The sequence below is a fragment of the Lycorma delicatula genome, chromosome 9 (assembly GCF_047948215.1).
Source record: "Lycorma delicatula isolate Av1 chromosome 9, ASM4794821v1, whole genome shotgun sequence".
Lineage (NCBI taxonomy): Eukaryota > Metazoa > Arthropoda > Insecta > Hemiptera > Fulgoridae > Lycorma > Lycorma delicatula.
In genome coordinates this window covers 2,752,408-2,774,255 of record NC_134463.1, presented here as the reverse complement: position 1 = coordinate 2,774,255, position 21,848 = coordinate 2,752,408, and the positions used below count along the sequence as shown (strand labels likewise).

The 21,848-nt window shown below is 33.6% G+C and overlaps 1 protein-coding gene across 1 annotated transcript in view; it reads right to left on the bottom strand.

The window, feature by feature from the left end:
• The window catches only part of IRSp53 (Insulin receptor substrate 53 kDa), a 1,008,929-nt gene extending 997,057 nt beyond the window's left edge, over positions 1–11,872 (bottom strand). Inside the window, exon 1 of the mRNA XM_075375577.1 lies at positions 11,720–11,872. The gene's annotated coding sequence lies outside the window, so the exon portion shown is untranslated. The remainder of the gene's footprint in view (positions 1–11,719) is intronic.
• Positions 11,873–21,848: the final 9,976 nt, after the last annotated feature.

The window sequence follows — 21,848 nt, the reverse complement described above, 5'->3', positions numbered from 1 at the left end:
CTGCAAAACCATAATGTTGAATTATATAAGAAAAAATCTAATGTGGACGCTACATGACTTCCTTTTACGCCTATTAAATTACACTTGCTACACGTTTTTTTTTAAATGAAAAGTACGTAAAATTTTATTTCATTAATACTTCTGATATTTTTTTCGTTTTTTTATTATTATTATTGAATTATTATTTATCCTAAAAAATTTTACAATCTGAGGTTAATAATTATTAATAAATCAACATATTTAAATTTTAAAAAAATTTAAAACGAAAAGGAGATGGAAGTCGAATTAGAACCGATGTGCCTTCCCCTTGTAACACCCAAATATTTCATTAATTAAAATTTCATTTGTCTATAACTCTGGAAGCAATGAAAATAAGTACCACTTATGATATATCGCTGAAAATCTCTCAATGATGGCTTATTACTGCAGTTAATAAAAAGTTCAGAATCCAAATCTTATGGATTTTGGGCTTTTTAGACTATTTTGGTCCAGTCGAGTACAGTCAAAAGGGAACGTACACAACTAGATGTTACAATAGTTCTAAATCAAAAATTTCAACATCCTACGGCTAACCGTTTTTGAGATACGTACGTACGTACAGATGTCACGCCGAAACTAGTCAAAATGGATTCAAGTATGGTCAAAATGGATATTTCCGCTGAAATCAGGAAACCGAAATTTTTTGCGATCAGAATACTTCCTTACTTCGTACAATGAAGTAATAATACATAATTAAGCATATATAGGAGGGAGTTAAATATTTTACATTTTAGTTAAATGTAATATAATGCAACAGTATAGTAGCTGTAACAAGAGAAAAATTATGTTAAACAATGCATAAATTACAAAAATGCATGATTCATTACGTAAGTATAAAATTACACAATAAATAAATTGTAAATAAAATTATGTACGTATACCTAACCCTGAATAAAAACATAAATTGAATTTATTACGTTGTACTTAATTAATAAAAAAATAAAAGTAATAAACAGTAAGTTATATTAAAAAAAGTTGTTTTTTTATATTTTTTTACATAACACTATTATAACGCAAAATTTGTTTGTATAATAATGTTTTAAATTATGTATGTATCCTGTATCACCAGTAAAATCGAATACCATATATAAACTAACTAGTAATAATGTGAGAATATTACACCTAGCTTTAGGGAAATCACGCTTAATTCTTGCATACATGCAAGATAACAGAAGAGATTTACTACAATCTACCATCATGCACAAGCAGACGCGCACGCACAAAGAGAGAGAGAAAGAGAGAAATTAATTATAAAACATTCCACTGTTAACCAGTAATTTATTATATATTACTATTTGAACACAATGACATAATTATTATTAAAAATACCCATCGTAGTTGCGTGATTTATATAAATAAAATAATACAATATCTACATATTCATAGCTAGTTTAAAATCTGTTAATATCTGATTTTGCTTATCGTGTTTAATAATAGAGACCATTTTTAACATAGAGAATGTATATTATTACATACATACATACATATAAATTTATGCATGATTTTACTTTTATTCATTATAAAGTAAAGCGCGTTTATTTGATCTATTATCCCCTCAAACGTAAATAATAATTAGTAAATCCATTACTTTGCCTTACACTTGGATCGTTGCATGACGTGAAAGGGCCATGTGGTAAAGAGGAAACAGATTAACATAAAGTATAGGGAACTAAAACGGTTGCTGGGTAGAAACTCACAGTTGTTGTTGTCTAATAAACTGTTAATCTACAGAGTTATCCTTAAACCTATCTGGATATATGGGATCCAGCTATGGGATACAAGGTGCAAGAGCAATATTGAGTAAATTCAAAAATTACGAACAAAATTGGTGCGGTCCATAACAGAAGCACTGAGATTTGTTAGGGGTAGAGAAATTCACGACTATCCAGGATTATCTTATGTTTACTAAGTGAGCCTAAAAATTGGCTCCCGGTACAACAGAGGTTAGACAAACATGAAAATGGTGCGGTAGTAAATCTACTGAACATCCGCGATTATATCAGTCACTGAAACGTTTCCACGTGCTGGATTTGGAAGATGTAACCAAAGGAGTGATCTGAAAAAGGAACCTGGGATTAGAAACACTGGATGACTCTGCCACTGTGTAGTGAACGTCCCTTTGGTAGGCTAGGAATTATAGCTATATCTGTTTTCCGCAATATTATAGCAATATATATTTATCTATAATGTTGTTTTCATATATTGATATTGATAACATTGTTTTTATTTTTTTTTCTAGTGATTTATTTCTAGTGTTAAGTACTATGTTAAGTACTGAACTTTGCTTGGACCACCTGTACAAGTACTTTTCTTATATATAAAGTGATATGTATGCTTTAATGAGAGGTTTCGTGGGAGATCTCTCTTCACGTGATTATCAAAAATAAAATTTACGTTCCCTACGAGGTACCAATTGTAAATTCTAACAGACGTACAAAAAAAAGAGTAGTAAATATGATATCCAAATATTGTACATATATAAAAAGAAAGAGATGCAAAAAATTATGGCACCTAGAGGCGAAACGTGGTGGCCGTGTAGAACCAGGGAGGTAGCTTTTCAACTAAGGACGTCTTGTCTCAGCCATACACAAGAGTTGCTGGGTCGAGCCGCTTCCGATGACGCATTAAGGACCTTCATGGTGTGAGAGGCGGGCGCGCATGACGGGAAGGATATGATTCGGACCCTGAATATGATAGGGCTGGGAAGAATAGCCCTCCTGAGGAGGGGTATCTCGGCACTTCAGAAGGGACGATCAGGATATTCTTATGATCCAGGGGGAACCCCGATGGGAGAGCCTGTTAGGGCTCTAAGCTAGGACGGCGCTTCAACGCCACGATCGAGGCAATCTCATTTTAGGCGATTACCAGTCGTCCCTATAGTGTTTAAAAAAGGTTAAAAAAATATTGTACCTATACCAAAAATATAGGAAGTTGAGGAGGATGAAATAGGACAAACAATACTGAGATCTGAATGTAAGAGAGCATTAAAAGATTTAAATGGCAGAAAGGCTCCTGGAATAGACGGAATACCTGTATAATTACTGCGCAGTGCAAGTGAGGAAACGATTGATAGATTATACAAACTGGTGTGCAATATTTATGAAAAAGGGGAATTTCCGTCAGACATCAAAAAAAGTGTTATAGTCATGATACCAAAGAAAGCAGGGGCAGATAAATGTGAAGAATACAGAACAATTAGTTTAAGTAGTCATGCGTCAAAAATCTTAAGTAGAATTCTATACAGAAGAATTGAGTGGAAGAAGTGTTAGGAGAACACCGATTTGGTTTCAGGAAAAGTATAGGGACAAGGGAAGCAATTTTAGGCCTCAGATTAATAGTAGAAGGAAGATTAAAGAAAAACAAACCGACATACTTGGGGTTTATAGACCTAGAAAAGGCATTCGATAACGTAGACTGGAATAAAATGTTCAGCATTTTAAAAAACGTAGGGTTAAAATACAGCGATAGAAGAACAATTGCTAACATGTACAGGAACCAAACAGCAACAGTAACAATTGAAAAAAATAAGAAAGAAGCCGTAATAAGAAAGAGAGTCCGACAAGGATGTTCCCTATCTCCGTTACTTTTTAATCTTTACATGGAACTAGCAGTTAATGATGTTAAAGAACAATTTAGATTCGGAGTAACAGTACAAGGTGAAAAGATAAAGATGCTACGATTTGCTGATGATATAGTAATTCTAGCCGAGAGTAAAAAGGATTTAGAAGAAACAATGAACGGCATAGATGAAGTCCTTCGCAAGAACTATCGCGTGAAAATAAACAAGAACAAAACAAAAGTAATGAAATGTAGTAGAAATAACAAGGATAGACCGCTGAATGTGAAAATACGAGGAGAAAAGATTATGGAGGTAGAAGAATTATATTATTTGGAAAGTAGAATTACTAAAGATGGACGAAGCAGGAGCGATATAAAATGCCGAATAGCACTAGCGAAACGAGCCTTCAGTAAGAAATATAATTTGTTTACATCAAAAATTAGTTTAAATGTCAGGAAAAGATTTTTGAATGTATATGTTTGGAGTGTCGCTTTATATAGAAGTGAAATTTGGACGATCGGAGTATCTGAGAAGAAAAGATTAGAAGCTTTTGAAATGCGGTGCTATAGGAGAATGTTAAAAATCAGGTGGGTGGATAAAGTGACAAATGAAGAGGTATTGCGGCAAATAGATGAAGAAAGGAGCGTTTGGAAAAATATAGTTAAAAGAAGAGACAGACTTATAGGCCACATACTAATGCATCCTCGAATAGTCGCTTTAATATTGGAAGGACAGGTAAAAGGAAAAAATTGTGTAGGCAGGCCACGTTTGGAATATGTAAAACAAATTTTTAGGGATGTAGGATGTAGAGGGTATACTGAAATGAAACGACTGGCACTAGATAGGGAATCTTGGAGAGCTGCATCAAACCAGTCAAATGACTGAAGACAAAAAAAAACATAAAACAGTTTCCTACCATCACGGGTATTCAATGAAAGTTGAATTCGTTTGTACTTTGCACCCGTTCAAAGAACAATTATTGCGGATTCGTTTGTCGTTTATTTATTTTTTTTATTAGATTCTTTTTTCTGCAAAAACTGCATAATATAAAATCCTGCGGATAAAATATTTCGAAAATGGTTAAAAATTATATAAATTATTTAAAAAATATTTTAGTATTTTTTTTTTTTTAATTTCCTTCATAAATGTGAAAAGTAAACAATTTAATGGTCCCATATAATTTCAAATAATAAAAGAAAGTACATGAGGAAATGAAAATACCATTTTTTATTTCAGGGTTATCATAGATCACTCATTTCTTCTCCTACACTCATCTGAATAAATATTATTACAACTGTTAGAATGGCGATGTGCTGACAAAGTTCAAACGGGATCATCACTTAAAAAAAATTGAAGAAACGCAGAGAACTTTTAATAATTTTAATATACCTAATCTACTAATTATTGTTCAATTTATCTAAATTAACAGTATTAATTACGTAAATATATTCCTTGAAAAATAAAACCTTTTTAGTTTCAAAACATGAGAAATATGTAAACTGAAAGATTCATATTATAATGAAAATTGAATATTTTACGAGCTTAATTCCAGATGATGAGTATGAAATATTTTTTCACTATTCTAAAGACTTTAAACAAAATCAAAAAAAAATAATAATAATAATCTAAATTAAAATAATGAAAATAGTTAAACGAGCTTCATATTTTTTTGTAAAACTCTTTTTAAACATCTAATCCAAGCTAGAATGAAAATTATATCAAAAAATATATTTTTTTTTTACCAGAAAGGAGTTAACCTTGATAAATTTTAGAACATATATTTTTCTTTCGTTATTTAGTTAATATTACAGAAAATATTCAGCTTCAAATTGCTTACGTAATTTAGAGGGCAATAAAAATCAAACTAAGATGATTCATTGGAAATGGTTTAGTGTATCACCTACGAAAAGTATAAAAAAAGGTAACTTAGCACATTATTTTTAACTGAGAAAAACACAAGAATTTAACATTTTCATGCTTATATTAAACTGAATAATTCAAAATAACTAGAGTCACGAAGGTCATGAATTGGACTTTTATGAAGTTGAAAAAACTAGTTCTGTGTGACCGTTATAATGATACAGGTCCATTAGCTTACATTACTACTGTCAGCGATAATGTAAACGATATGATTATACGTAAAAAAAAGGTTCGGTAAAAAAAAGCATTTTATTTAACTAGATATAAAATAAATAAATATATATATTACCGATTCATCTTTTAAATTTAGTTTTTAAGAAATTAATAAAATTATGTTTTAAACTATAAACATCATGAAAACTTACAAAATCTTATTTTATTAAAATAAATTTTAAGTAATTAAATTTCAAATAAAAGACGCTTCTAGGATTTAATTTAAAAAAAAAAACAAATCATACGTTATAATTTATTACACTAATAGCATTTTTAGTTATGAAACTTTGTTATGATATGTAAGGGTTATAAATAAAAAACGTTAATCTTTCAAAATAAAGTTATTTCTAACAAATTTTTCATCAATCCTTTTATTGCAAAACAGTAACAAAATTCAAACTATCTTTTCCGTTAGGATAGTATTTCTCAAAACTACATTAAATATGTAAAAACCTCGAAATTTCCATTCTATGGTGCCATCCACCCTATTTTCTACTTCCTCTTCTACGAATTAATTTTTAACCCCCAGTATTCAGTCACAACTTTTTTTTTAAATAAAAATAATTTGTATGGGGTATATGCCAAGAGTTATATTCTGGGGCAACAACGGTACAATATGTTTTGATAAAATTATTTATAATGTGTGGAATTCGTACCCCAAAATATTTTTGCCTAGCAGAATACCTAGCTAGTTTATATAATGTTATGTTAATTTAATACTTTTTTTAATCTCGGGGACCACCATTAGGTATTGCTTCAGAGGATGAGATGAATGACAAGTAGCGTGTGAAAATGCCATGACTGACGGGATTCAAACCCGGGACTTCTGGATGAAAGGCCAAGACGCTAACACTCGCGCCACGGAGGCCGGAAGTACCTTTACCCTACGTAAATTTATCGTTTAAATAATAAAAGGTTAAAATAAAAGAATTTAATATAAATAAAATAAATCTAAAAACTAAAAGTAATAAATCTAAAATTGTTAAATTAATTTACATTAATTAAATAATGTTATTCAAATAAATAGGAAATATATTAAATTAAAAATTAGTAAATTACTAACTCCAATTGGTGATCTTACGGTTGAATTTTACTACGCAAAGCTTTTCAACTAAAACGAGCGCATATAGTTACAGTGATGAAAATGCTGGTTGTCAACAGAAAATAAACACTTGTCTAATATTATTTTTTTTATATTTTTCAATAATTAATTAAAAATAAAACTATTTCATTAACAATATTCAGCGAACCTATACTATACATTTAATTAATTAAATATATAAAATACGGAACACCGATTTATAAGAACAATGAGAAAAAGAAAAAAAAATGAAGTATGGATTTGTCATTAAATTTCCCCTCCCTATTATTCAACGCTTTTACAACTCTTTTCTTTATGACAAACAACTACTTTTATACACTCTGTATACGTGTAAGTGTGTCTGTACGAGTGTATTTTCTACAACCCCTATAAGGCCTTAAAGTGAACTTCTATCCCTTGTTAAAACAAGTTGCGTGTCGTACCCATTCATTATCACAAAATTCAGCTGCTTACATGGTAATTTGATAACGTGAACTAACATCCACGAAATAAAAACAACGTACCAGCTGTATAAACAAATTAATACCGTTTAGTTAGACTAGACCGGTATTAAATGTTCTACTCTAAACTAAAAGTAAATATCAAGAGAACAAAAAGAATTAAAGTTAAATTTGCTAGTCATTATTAAAATAAATTTGACAAATTTGCAACTGTAAAAAGAACAAAAAAAATAACATTATATAAATGTAAATTTGAATAAAAAATAAGATTTAGTAATACGTCAAACGATAAATTTAAATCTTCGATTGGATTGTACAAAGTAAAGTATTCAAATAAAGAACGAACAGAAGTGTCTACTACTTTACGATATTTCGTTTCTAATGAAAAACATGAAACAGGCTCTTATATATATATATATATATATATTTTACAAACAATAACTGGATAAACAAAACTTCCCTTTAATACGTGCATGTAGAATGTAAAAACTCATAAATTAATAACGAGGTCAACATTCCAAGGTCAACATAGATATTAATAAAATTCAAGTGTAAGACACTATAGAAATCTATTATAAAAATTATTTTATCTTACTTCTAAATATTTTTAAAAATATAGGTAAAAATTTTGAATAATGAACCATTAAAATTAACTAAAAGAAATTTAGATAAAACTATGTACACTTAGCATGTAAGGTCACAATACCACAAAATAAATTAAAATTATATGTATTTAAAAACATGAATCTATTAATTTATTACTAACCGACATAAATCTAAAAATAATTTTGTTGTAAATGTTATTTATTATTTTTAATTATACGTAAAAAATTTTATAAAATAAATGGCAAAGAATATACTATCAAAAAAAAAAATGATATCAATAAATAAACCAAATTATCCAATAAAAAATTATTACCTTCCTCAATAAAATATACTTTTTCAAGTTAAAAGAAATATATCATATTTTTTTTTGTAATTTATGTTATCATTTATAAAATACGCCTAATATTTCACACAATCGTAAAACACAATGTTATCACATAAAAATTTTACTTTAGTGCTTAATTAAATATATATTTTTACAGTTTTAAAGGCAATCATCGATAAAAAAATATATATATTATAAAATTTCAAAGGTTTTTTTTAATGACTATAACACTAGTAATATTAAATATCACCTAGGGATGTTCAAATATTTTTATCTGTATATCACGTATTTGTGTTATTTTCATGCTATGATATTAACACGCGGATACGCGTTGTTTCATCAACCCTTATCAATCCTATGATAATTGTAGATAATACGGGCCGTATCATAAATCTGAATCACTGTTCGTGATGGAAAGGTAATACAAACATGTAATATCCAGTAGATAACAGATCAGATAGGTCAAGAAAGTAGACCTAAACTATTTTTATTAATTAAAAAGTACCGGTACGAAAACAAAGAAGTTCTAACAAAAAAATGAATTTAAAAAATAATTTAGATTTTAGTTGTCTGTCACTTCTCTAATACTCTCTTATATTAAACCCTTTTCATTTCGCGTTCAACTTAATTTTCAAACATCATGAAACATATGAACTTTTAAGAATGCAGGAGGCACCCTTAAGAGTTCATATATTTTGTGTTTTTTTCTTATTTTCTGCGTTTCATTACCATAGATAATTACACTCCATAAAATGTTTATAGAAATGTTTCTTTTTGTAATTTTTAAATTTATCTTAAATATCAGACAATAAATTTTGTAGTATTTCATAATTATCTTAAGAAAGATAAAAATAAACGATAAAATATCTTTAAATACGTAGCTTGTTTTATTTTGTTAATGTTATTAATTACTATTCATCATTAATTGTTTACAGTAATGTATAAAAAAACTATCAAGACATAATGTTGCAGAAGATTAAATTGGATTTATACTCATATTTGACTTTTTAAAAAAATGTACGTTGCATATTTTTATTTTCCTTATCTGTTCAACTAGTAAACAATGAGCAACCCCTCCCATGACCCAATGAGATGAGGATGATGTATGTGACATGTAAATAAGTAATATTTTACAGACTTGACCGTTCATTCCTGAGACGTGTGGTTACTTGAACGCCAACCAGGAAAGTACGCCGGAATCCGTCTAGTATTCAAAACTGAATTATTTATTTTAAAAAATCAACTTTTTTATAAAAATAAAATTAATTTTTATATTTAAATCATGATACGCCATTAAAAAAAGAGTAAAAATTAGAAGTAGCGAGTCATTAAGGTGTATAAAAAAAAATTCACTGCTTGTGAATCCACTTTTACTGGTATGTTGTTTTTTTTTTTTTACTTGATGAATTAATTTATCATACAAGGTTTGAAAAGTTTGTACGTGGGAATATGGAAATAGAATTTTTTAACGTACATAAAACGCCAAACCTGACCGGGATTCGAATCCTGTACACCCCCCCCCCCCCCACCACCCGGATGAAAGGTGAAAACGCCACCACTCCGCTACGGAGATCGAAATTTTTTTAATTATATTTTTTTATTATTTAGATAATTATTTAAAATATAATTAGATGTATAGTAATAAATTAACATGTTTTAAATCTTTAAAAAAAGAAGACTTTTAAAAAATTACAGCTAAACTTTACAAAAAAAAATTGCTTATAAAAAAATATAGGTACTTACGTATTAACACCACCGCAGCTACAGCTTTATTTAAAATTAGAGTAGTCAATTGGATTTCGGTGGAAAATGGCCCGATATAGAGTTTAACATAGACAGTCTCTTTATTTATTTTATAAATATAATTTAACCAAACTTAACCTATGCTCGCTTCGCTCGCTAACCTTGACTAATTAACAGGAGTGTTTTGATTTAAATAATAAATAATTGCAATAATTACTGAATTTATTAAATAAATACTCAAAAGATTACGGAGTTAATTAGTCAAGGTTAGAGAGCGTAGGTTAAGTTTGGTTAAATTATATTTATAAAATAAATAAATATAAATAACCATTTCTTAAAATTAATAAAGAGACTCAATAAAATAAATACTCAATTTTAAATAAAGCTGTAGCTGCGGTGGCGTTAATATGTAAGTACCAAAATATATTATAAAGGTTCAAAATAAGTAAACCAGAAGAAAAAATGTCTCCTATTTCAAAAGGACTATCAAAAGGTTGACCTACATTAAAATATAAGGTGTTATAGGATTATTTATAATAAAACTTTTAACTATAATGAAAAGAAATATTAATAGGGTTTTATTTAGTGTATTATCTGTTTTATAAAGGTTTGTTTCAACAGTTTTTATATTGCTCTTGAGTTTTAACTAGGTTGTTTTCTAAAGAAAAAAATTCTATAATGGAAAATCCATATGTATGTATATCCATGAAAAATTAAATTCACGGTCGGCAGAAGGGTAAACGAAAAGGTATGACTTTAAGATATCCGAAACTAAATTATTATATTGTCATTAAAAACAATCAACAAATAAAAAAAATTATAATAATTAAAGTTTAAAACCACTAAAAAATATCTTATACAAAGTTAATAATTACAACAAACAAGAAATATATTTATTTTAAAACTTAACTGTATAATGTTTTTTTTTCATGCTGATTTGGAGTAAAATATGTAACTCTATTTGTGTAGAATGTGTTAAAAATTGTTTGATTGTGAACCATGAAAAGAAGAATTCTTTGGATTGGCTGAAATTTTATCATGGAGTTACATGTGTTGTCATTTCAGATCGCAAACAAGTAATATGGTTATGAGATTTTACGGTCTTCAATTTATTTTTTCAAAACAATATTTATGCTTAAATATTCAAAAATATGACATACAATTTGTTTGTTTCACATTAAGTAAAGTCATTTAAAAACACTGAAAATAAATTTTTAAATTCCTTAGTAACATTCTGTTAAAAAAAAAAAAAAATAGTAAAACTACTTTAAGAGACGTTAAAAGATGACTTAAAATTCAGATAATTACAGCAGAAACGTCAGTTAATATTAATCCGATATTTATTCAAGTCCTTCAAATACTTAATAACGAAAGAATGTAAAAATACCAACATTGGTTTGAAAGATTTTAAAATAAAATAACAATTATTTAGACAAAATTAAAATATAGATATTAATACTAGCGCTAAATGCATCAAGAAGGCGTAATTAAACGATGAATGTAGTTACACAATTAAATTGTAATACTTTTAGTATTAAAACTCGTAGAAATACCAAAAAATAAATTAAAATGTATTTTTAATTAAAATATAAAATAAAATTCATAAAACATTAAAATTTACTGTGTTTTTAAATTAAACGTTTGGTTCAAATTATAAAGCTATTCTGTTTACCCTGCCGTATTGCTGTTGATATGTACGTGGTTGCAATTATTAACAAGTCGAACGATATTTTTTAATAAAAAAAAAAGTAATTAATAACTGAATTACTTACAAGATATCATCAATATAGTAATAGGTATCCGAATCACGTTATGACAGATTGAAAGTTATAAGAAAACAAACACCATTAAGCACTACACTTATTAACACGTGGCGAAAGGATTGTCGCGCGAATAGAAGCAATACAACAAAAACTTACGCAACGATAACCAGCGGTAAACTGATTCTGTGCGCTGCTGACTAGTGGTACAACTTTCACAACTCGGCGCATGCGCTGTGATATCTTACACCCCTACTCTTCTCTTTCTTGTACTCTGCTTGTCCAGACATACCAGTCGTTGTCAGCATACCTTTCCTATTCCTAGCAATGCACTGCTGCAATAAAGTACGTAACATATTTACTGTGTAATTAATTCATACATCGCACAATTCACGATTACATAAAATATACAAACACCTTGCCATTTATTAAAATGAGACAAATATTTACAACGGCTATAAAATTATACTCTTCCTGCATTTAAAAAAATGTACTTATCGGTTATACGGGACCCCTGCTGAAATCAAATTGTTTTTTGCGTTTTACTTGTTCTACTAAATTTGCATCATTTATCTATTAGTTTATTACTTCTGATATGAATTTAGAAGTACAAGATAATAATTATACATAACCTTTGTATGCAACTCGACACGATGAAACGTATATACGTATAATTTATTCTACATAATTTTTATTTTTAACGTTAAAAAGACGAGGTTAGCGAGCGTATATTATGCTTGATTATTAGATTATGTTGATTTCACGTAATGACGAATCACGTACGTATATCAACATAACCTAACCAAACATAATCTACGCTCGCTAACCTCGTCTAATTAACGTTAATATACAAATTATATATATTTTACCTATTTAGGTGGCCAATAGACATGAATTTCGTGTAAGAATGCCTCAAAAGTAGCAGCGCTATTTACATCCGTATGTTGCCTACATAAAAATTCCGCTAGATGCGTCTCCAAATGGTGTCTTGTCGTACTCCTGTTTCTTATTTAAACACCTTGGCTGAGCCCCATAACCGTTCGATATTTTTTGTATGGGTTCCATCCATAGGATTTACATAGTTGTATGTATGATTGACGATTTGGTAACTGAAACCTACTGCAGCAAGCTAATTTATCTATAATACTGATATCGTTATTAGGAAAGTTTAATCGCGTCCAGTTGCGTACAAAGGTTATGTACAATTATTACCTTATACTTCTAAATTAATATCATAAATAATAAACTAATAGATAAATGTTGCAAATTTACTTCTTTTCTTTTTTTCTGATTAACCTCCGGAACCATCGTAAGGTATTACTTCAGAGGCTGAATGAGGATGATATGTATGAACGTAAATGAAGTGGTCTTGTGCAGTCTCCGGTCAACCATTTCTTAAAAAGGATTTCGTAAAAAGGATTGCTGGATCAGGCTCTGCGAAGAGCTTGACAGCAATCCTTGGAGCCAGGCATATCGTATTGTGACCAAAAAGTTCGGGAGACGTATGCCTATCCTCAATAAGACCAGTGTTGCAAGGGAGGTAGCCAGGTTGTTCCCGCATACAGTGCCTGATATCGTGAGATCCACACCTTGCGACGATAGAAGATTCACCATGGAATAGCTACAACTTGCGGCGAGGAGCTTGGCAACCAAAAAGAGCCCTGGCCCGGACAAGATTCCCGCGGCAGTGATCAGGGGGCTGGTTCAGAAGGCTCCCTGGGAGATGCTCGAGATGCCAGCCACGGCATGGAGAACGGAGACTTCCCCGACTGCTGGAAGGAGGCCAGAGTGGTATTCCTACCTAAAGGCACCTCTTCGGAGGAAGATATAACCTATAGACCCCTGAGCCTCCTTAACATGATGGGGAAGCTGGTAGAAAAGATGCTGGCTGGCCGCATCATCAAAGAACTAGAAGAGGGAACCGGAATCAGTCCTAACCAGTACGGGTTTATGCGGGGGCGATCCACCGTGTAGGCTATCTGCCGAATTTTGGGATGGGCCGACGAGGTGAAGAGAGGCGCTTGGCGAACCAGGAGAATTCCACTGATGCTGTCACTAGACATAAAAAACGCTTCGGGGCTATTGGTTGGGTTCACATTAATGACGCGATTGCGGCTATGGGCCTCAGCCCGTACCTGCGTAGGCAAATTGAATGTTACTTGTCCAACAGAGGATGTCTGGTAGAAGCACAGGAAGAAACAGTACATTTTCAAATGCACGGTGGAGTTCCGCAGGGTTCTGTTCTGGGGCCGTTGTTGTGGCTGGTGATTATAGATGAACTCCTTCAGAAGGAGTTTCCTGTCGGTGTCCAGGTCCTGGCTTATGCAGATGACCTTGCAGTCCTCGTAGAGGGAAGGACGGTCTTGAAGGTGCGGGAGAGGGTGTATGCGGCCATCGTCACTATACAGGAGTGGTTGAGGTCCAGGGGTCTGCAACTGTCTACGGAAAAATGCCGGTGTATTGCCTTTACGGGTAGAAGAGTGCTAGAACCGTTCAGTATTTCCATCAACGGTCATTATAGAAGAAGCGAATAACATCAAGTACATAGGAGTTATTCTCCAGAAAAACAGTAGATACACCGACCACATAGTCAATGTATGCAACAAGGCAGAAAAAATTATAAAAAGCCTAAACATCATTATGTCATCGCAGAATGCCCCTCGGGCCTCAAAGCGCCGTTTACTGGCGACCACCGTCGTGTCTTCGCTTATGTATGCCGTTCCGGCCTGGTGGCGCTCTATCGCCATCAGGCGCAACAAAGAGAGACTGGCGAGGACGCACAGGTGTGTGCTCCTAGGTGTTGTGTCCGCATACAGGACTGTGTCCGCATACAGGACAGTGTCCTATGCCGCCCTGTGCGTGTTATCGGGTACACCTCCTATTGACCTAATCGCAAAAAAGAGGGTGGAGAAGGCACAAGGCAAGCCAGAACAAGAGGTCAGGGATGCTGTTTATAATATCTAGCAGGAAAGATGGTCGCAGGAAGCTGTGGGTCGATGGACGAGAACCCTCATCCCCAACATCAAGCCATGGTTGTCGAGAAGATTTGGTGAGGTTGATCATCACCTATCGCAGTTTTTTACAGGACACGGTTCCTTCAATAACTACCTGCACAAAATAGGCAAGAGGGAAGAGCCAATTTGCAACTACTGCAACGAGATAGATGATGCTGAGCACACCTTTTTTGAGTGCAATAGGTGGGACACACTTAGACATAGTAAGGCACTCACTGGTATAACTCCAGAGACAACAATAGACTACATGCTAAGAAGCGAGTCAAACTGGAACAATTTTGCTAGCTTTGTTAGACAAGTTGTTGTACAGAAATACTCCGATGAGAGAAGACAAGGTGTTGGCTAGGAATAGGACTGGGTGGACAGCCTTGCTGGTGAGGTCCAGCATGCTGCGGTGTGTTGGCACTGATGAGCCACCAAGGACTCCACGGGTAACAGCACACTGAATACTGAAGGGACCCGGCGCCGCGTCGCGGCGAACTGGGTCTGGCGTGGTGTCCAAAAGGGCAATATTAATAAAGAACTCTCAAAAAGAGCTAACCGGTAGGCCGACCTGCCATGCCGGTATATAGCCGGTAGGTGGGGAGGCCTATTTGAGTTTAAAGACACTCCCCTGGGCGGCGTAATACCAACAAGTCCGTCCGGCCCAGGAAAGCTGAGAGAGAAAAAAAAAAAAAAAGTCAACCATTTCTTAGATGTGTGGTTAATTGAAACCCAACTACCAAAGAACAATGGTATCCACGATCTAGTATTCAAATTCGTATAAAATTAATTGCCTTTAATAGAAGTTGAACCTTAAAACTCTTGACTTCGAAGTCAGCTGATTTGCGATGCAAATTTACTAGAACAAGTAAAACTCAAAAAAACAATTGGATTTCAGTAGGAGTTGCGTATAACAGATAAATACAAAAAAAGAAATACTATTCCTTTTGTATGACAAAAAGAAAACATGTTTTATTTTATACATAAAAATTCTTATGATTTGTTTCATTAAATATTATTTTAATCTGCCTTTTTGTCTACCTAATTTTTCTTAAAAAATTTTACCATAATAATTTTGGTATTTATATATTAGTTATAACGTTAACTACATAGTTATTTAAAAATATAATTTTCCTTACTGATCATTAATCACTGTTCATTAATCATTATTATATGTAAAAGATTAGGAAATTATTGTGAATGAAGGATTTGTGGTCATTTGACCAAAATTTCAACTGTTATAACTTTCGAAAATTATGTTAGCAGTTTTAAAGTTACATTGAAAAGTAAGAGTTATTATCTTATGAAAAGAAGTAAAATTAATTCAATTTGCATGGGCACTCCTGAATCAATTCATATTCCATCTTAATTTTAATTTCGATTATAAAGCACATAAAATAGACGGTGTCCGGGCTAAAGGTATCCAAAAATAATGACCTATATTTAGAAAACCAGAAGTCGTCATTTCTTAAACATGAGCTCAATCAATCGGAAATATCCCCAAGATTTGTTATGTATACTCTCAAAATCAGCGGAATACGCATGGCAGGCAAGCCGACTCCAATGCAGTTGTAGTCAGCAGTAGTCAGTCGAGATGTAAATCCCACAATAGAAGATTCAATGTGTGCTTCGGTAAGTGGATTTTCAATCAGTTACGCGGGTTCAACGGCGTGTACGAACTGAATGGAATATCGATTCTCCTACATCCAAGTCTATTCGTCAATAGGATACGACTAAGAGAGACTGGAAGCTTAGTTTTACCAGCCGAAACTCTTTCAATAGTTTCAATAAGTGAAGAGACGTATCTTAATTAGATCGTGTACGCGATGCGTTCACTGCCGGTCCTGGAAAGTAAATTAGGCGAACTAGCTACGATTTGCAAATTCCTCGATTCACTGTTTACGACACCGTTTGCGAACGTACAAGTTACAACTTCATCATCACTACGAACAAAATCATCACCCCTTATGAGATCAGTTTGTCGAAGGTAATGCACCGTGTTGAAAAGAATTCTAGTTATCTTGATCCGTTGTTATTTAGCGATGCGGCAACCTCACTTACCTTACCTTAAGTATACGTTACTTGTATGAAACTCAACAAACAATGAGAAAACTTAAAAATAGAGCACTGTGAAAGAACATAATAGAAAAAAAATAATATAAAATATAACCAACAAATTTAAAAATATTGTGACAAAAGGCAATATTACTAGAAAAGAAACTCCTGCATTAGACATCACATACTATTTCCAAGACCCAAGACATGGAGACATTTTTTTCCCCCTACTTTCCTGGGCCGGACATCCACTTAATATACTCGGCCTAGGAACGTGTCCATTAGACTCTAAGGGGGCGTCCCCACCCACCGGTTTTACACCCGGCACGGTAGGTCAACCCCCACGGTTCAGGATCTTTTAATGCCTGGCTCTAATTCCCGGCTGAAGAAGATGAGGTCCGGCTATGCCGTCCCCCCCCCCCCCCCAACCAAGCGGGAACCGGGTCTCGGTCTTTATGCCTTGCCTCTAACCGGCAGCGCCGGCCCCGAAAGTTCCGTAACGCCCCAGAAACCAACACTACCGGCCGGGTCTCGGTGTTAACATAGTCCCATACACACATTCCCCAGGAGTCCCCACCCCATCACAGAAACCCGCATACCTAAGCATACGGGCCCTCCGAGGCAGGGCTGTCCTCCCTTCCCTACTCTTACGCACCTACAAACCCTGGCGTCTAGACTCTTCCTCTTTGATTCTTAGTACGGTTCTTGCAAAATTTGCAAACCATTCCCAATTTTTTTCATTCATCAGCAGCCATTCAACCAAATTTTCAACTGTTATTTTATTAACAACCATTTCATTCCGATATTGAGCCCATTTTTGACATACAAACATTGTATGTTCTGCATCATCGACTTCATGACAGTAAATGCATGTGGGCGATGTTCCTCTACCAAATCTGTGTAAATAGAAGCCGAAAGAGCCGTGCGCGGTCATAAGCTGCGTTGTATAATAGTCCATATTATCATGTTTTCTCTCTAACCAGGCGTCCAATTCCGAAATCAGGCGCCTTTTCCACGCACCAACCGATGAGCCAGACCAATCCACCTTCCGGTTATTCATCATCACTTCTTCCGCTTTAATTTTAGCGAGTTCTGCTGCTCCCAATTTTCAACCCTTGATTTGAAGCTCGATTGGCGGTACAGACGCCAGGACACATAGCGCGTCGTATGATAGAGTGCGGTATCCCGCCACTACCCCCAGTAGCGCAATACGGTGCACACTTCGTAGTTTCTGTCTGCTTCTCTACATGTTTACTGCTTCCGACCATACCGGGGCTGCATACAACGCCGACGATATCATAACAGAGGTAATCAATCTCCTAACTGAAGCTCTTGGGATATTATGATTCGAGAACAGTCCCCTTACCGCTCTGATAGTAGGCCCTACACGGTTGCATATCATGTCAATATGTGCGCTAAATTTTAAACTCTTGTCGAGCATCACTCCCAAGTATTTGGTGCACCTCACTTTGGTGATATCCTCCACGGATCGCAATATTGATAACGCGAACTCTTCTTCTTCCCGTAAAGAGGACACACCTACACTTAGCGGGGGACACCTCTAACTTATTACTCGCGAGCCATTCATCTATTACTCTAAGAGACTGATTGGCTTTCGTTTCAACAATATCTAATTCACGTCCTCCACGAGAACTGCTACATCATCTGCGTATCCTGCAATTGTTACGCCTTCCGGATAATTCCGTCTAAATATTTGATCGTAGAAAATGTTCCAAAGCAGGAGTCGTGGAGACATTTAAGGGTATAATATCCTCACTGTTATCCAAGTTCACATTACTGTGAACTTGGATAACAGATGGTTTTCAAGTAAGGTCACTGTTAGTCAGGTTCACAGATATATGGTTTTCGTGGTTTTTAAACCGTATTTTATATTTCGAACTGAATCGTTATATTTCCTCATGAACATATGACAACTAATATACTTTTAATAAATAAAAAAATCTGATGTGGACACCACATAACTTCCTTCTATGCACATTAAATTACACATACACATTTTTTGCTGCACTTGATTTAAACTTATTTCATTTGAAAGCGAGAAACGATCATCTGATACCTTAATAAAGTGGACAGTTAAACAAGTGCTGAAACTAGAGAACGTGTACCCAAATTAAGAGAAGAATTATATCAAATAAAAGAGCGATTAAATGACTGGCAACAAAAAATGAACGAGATGATAATCAACTCCAACTGAGAGAGAATATTGTCCGACAATATCAGAAGAGTAACGAGCTAAAAGATAAATTTTTTTACAATTTATTAAAGATCGACCAAGTTTTCCTTAGTGTATATGTGTTCTTGTGAGAGTCTGTATTCCAGTCACTCTGTAGTCAACTTTAATGTAGATAAATTACAGAAACTGCAGAATAATTAAATAAGATTAAACAGAAATTAAACTAGAAAACCCATAAATAATATGATACTAAATTATAATTTTCAATTAATATTAAATAATAAGATGTGTCACCAAATCCATTATATATACATATCTGTAATAATGCCTATTCAATTGCATAAACACATTTTTAAAAGGTACATAAAATTTTATTTCACTAATAACTTCTGATTTTTTCTTTTTTTTTGTTATTGTTATTATTGAATTATTAATTATTGTAAAACGTTTTTACGATCATGAGTTAATAATTATTAATAAATCAATAGAGCAATTACTGATTAATATATCAATATTTAAATTAAAAAATAGTTTAAAAAAATAAATTTAAAAAAGTTAAAAAAGAGATGAATTCTCATTCGAACCGATATACCTTCCCCTTCTAAGATCCAAATGTTTCATTAATTAAAATTTTATTTGGCTATAACTCTGTAGCCAATTAAAATAAGTACCACCTATGATATATTATTAAAAAGCTGTCAATGAGCGTTTATTACTGCAGTCAAGAAAAAGTACAAAATCAAACGTTTTTGGATTTTGGGCTTTTTTGGATACTTTTGGTCCAATAGATTGCAATCAAAAGAGGAGGTGCACAACTAGATTTTTTAAATCCAAAATGTCAACATCCTACGTACGGCTAATCTTTTTTGAGTTATACGAGATACATACGTACGTACGTACGTACAGACCTCATATCTAACAAGTCAAAATGGATTAAGATTATTTCCTTTACTTCTTACAAGGAAGTAAAAACAATATGAAATAAATAACAAAACATAATCAACAAGTTGAAAAATATTATGATGAGACAAATGACAATAATCCTTGAGAGAAAAAACTCTCCTACATTAGACATCACACACTACTTCCTAGATCCAAGACATGGAGACATTTAAGTTTCTAATATCCTCATTATTATCTTGCAAGTTCACAGCAAGATGGTTTTCATGGTTGGTAATCCGTAATTTATATTTCGAACAGAATCTTTTTATTTCCTCGTGAACATATGACAACTCAGATACTTTTAACAAATAATAACAGTTTAAATTTAATTAATTTCACAAAATTTTACTGTAAAACATTTTCAATAAATGTTCTTGGTTATAATTCCTTGCTTAAGGTGAAGTATACACCTAAAATACTGGCTACTGTAGCAGTTATGACAAAATATACATTTTTATCAACGAGAAAAGTATTTACTATAAAATCAGAAGTACAGGATTTTATAGTTTGTTACCTATAATAGCTTATTTTTATTTTATTTTTCTGTATAGCCTATGGAACCACTGTAAGGTATTACTTTTGATAATTAATGAGACTGATATGTATGAATGTATATAAATTGTAGTCTTGTACAGTCTCAGGTCGACCATTCCTGAGATGTAAGGTTAATTGAGATGTAAAGGTAGAGAGCTGCGACACCAGTAGAAGGAGGAAAAATAAGTTTCCGGATGTACGGGGGCGTTCCCCCAAGGACCGTGCTAAGCCCCCTCTTGTGGACTAGTTTTTGACGGGATCTTGAGTTGCGTACGCTGATGATTTGGCGATGCTCGTTGATGGCTCCACGAAAGATGAAGTGGAGGAAAAGGCGAATAGGGTCATAAGGCAAATAAACATGCGGTTAGCGACAAGAGGTCTACGACTCGCTCCACAAAAAACTCAACTTGTAGTTGTAGCAGGCCGATATAAGATTAAAAGAGTTCGACTTACGATCGATGGATTCAGACTAGAAACAACACCTTTTGTGGAATATCTCGGAGTACGGTTCGATCAAAATGAGCTATAAAACCGACCCACCGGGTTGGTCTAGTGGTTAACGCGTCTTCTCAAATCAGCTGATTTGCTGATTTGGGAAGCGTTCAAGTCCTAGCAAAGCCAGTTATTTTTACATGGATTTGAATACTAGATCGTGGATACCGGTGTTCTTTGGTGGTTGGGTTTCAATTAACCACACATCTCAGGAATAGTCGAACTGAGAATGTACAAGACTACACTTCATTTACACTCATACATATCATTCTCATTCATCCTCTGAAGAATTATCTAGACGGTAGTTACCGGAAGCTAAACAGGAAAAAAGAAAGGGCTATAAAACCGACAACTCAATGAAGTATGTAGTAAAGAGGAGCGGATCATCAACGCTCTGAGAAGACTGATGGGCTCCAAGTGGGGACCCAGGGTAGCCAAAAGAAAGCTACTGATGATAGCAGCAACTTTTATAGTAATGTATGCAGTGCCTGCCTGGTTTTCGGCACTAAACAGCAAGAGGAATGTGAAGATGATGACATAATTGTAGAGACGAATGAAGTTAAGGATCGTGGCAGCGTACCGAACGGTATCGGCGGATGCGGCGCATCCACCGATACCGATCGGCGGTACCCCTGGCCGGAGTACCGCCGATCCAGTTATGAGCTAACCAGATGAAACGAATCTATGAGGACACGGACAGGGAAGATGCCACAAATCTCTTGCTACAAGAATAGTAAGGGAAGTGGAAGGCCGCTACAACTGGGGCGTGAACAAAGAAGTTTATTCCTGAGATAGGACCGTGGCTGGGGAAGAAACACGGCGACGTGGGGAACTACCTGTCACAATTCCTCTCCGGTCACGGAGGATTTAGTGTATATTTGCACAGGTGTAGAAGGGTAGGAAGCTCCCAAATTGTGTGTACTGCAGT